We start from the raw sequence: 1,135 nt of genomic DNA, 5'->3' as shown, positions 1-1,135 counted from the left end.
TTATGAAATAAACAATGAAATTATATATAATAAATAGAATATGTCTCCTAATCTATTGCTTACTTCCTCGGGTTTTAAATGCTATCATATTTCTAAAGTAAATGCGGGTAGTCGGAGGTTTCGCAATGTAAGGTCTTACACCAAATTGAGACATAGAAACTTGTGAGGATATATTCGACTCTATAAGATAACTAACATCAGAACCTCGACAGATGGTACAAAATAATAGCTGGGCAAACTGGGAAAAAACACCGGAAAAAACGTAAAAAAAAATAAAAATGCGAAAAATGTTGAAAACCGGCAAAAAACACCGGAAAAAACGTAAAAAAATAAAAATGCGAAAAACGATGAAAACCGGCAAAAAACACCGGAAAAAAACGTTAAAAAACCGCGAAAAACAAGGGAATAACGTTTAAAAACCCGCAAAAATCCGAAGCTAGCCTAGGGTTCAAAACTGTTGCGGTTATAATCTTAGATAATCTGAAACTATTCGCGATTTTGGGAGTCATCCTCAAGCTGCGGAGTCATACTAATCTTCTCTGTATCGTTCCCATGTAAGCATTTAGCACCTTCATCAAAAAATATATATATATATATATATATATATATATTATATATATATATATATATACATATATATGTGTCTGTGTATGTGTATATATAATATATATATATATATATATATATATATATATATATATATATATATATATATATGTGTATGTGTATATATATATATATATATATATATATATATATATATATATATATACACATATATATATATATATATATATATATATATATATATATATATATATATATATATATATAAAGGGTTAATAAACACAGTAAGAAACTAATAATTATTCAATAATTTATTACTATTATCATTGCTGGCTAAGCTAAAATCCTTACTAGAAAAGCATGATGCTATAAGCCCAAGGGTTCCGACAGGGGAAAATAGCCCATGAGGAAAGGAAAAAAGTGAAAAAAATAAAATATATGAGAAATAATGAATAAAGTAAAAAATGTATCTTAAGATCAGTAACAACGCTAAAATTTATATGAAGCAAGCTCAACTATTAAAACAATTTCTGAAGTTGAATTCTACATGAAAGATAAATGATTGACC

General features: G+C 26.5%; 1 non-coding gene across 1 annotated transcript; it reads right to left on the bottom strand.

Moving 5' to 3' along the window:
• Nucleotides 1-474: 474 nt before the first annotated feature.
• On the bottom strand, nucleotides 475-583 carry LOC137633364 (U6 spliceosomal RNA). Its single transcript, XR_011042180.1, has one exon. It is a non-coding gene; the product is annotated as a U6 spliceosomal RNA (small nuclear RNA).
• Nucleotides 584-1,135: the final 552 nt, after the last annotated feature.

The sequence above is a fragment of the Palaemon carinicauda genome, chromosome 42, assembly GCF_036898095.1.
Source record: "Palaemon carinicauda isolate YSFRI2023 chromosome 42, ASM3689809v2, whole genome shotgun sequence".
In the NCBI taxonomy this organism is placed as follows: domain Eukaryota; kingdom Metazoa; phylum Arthropoda; class Malacostraca; order Decapoda; family Palaemonidae; genus Palaemon; species Palaemon carinicauda.
Note: the sequence above shows the minus strand (reverse complement) of the source record. Positions and strands in the feature narration are given on the sequence as shown.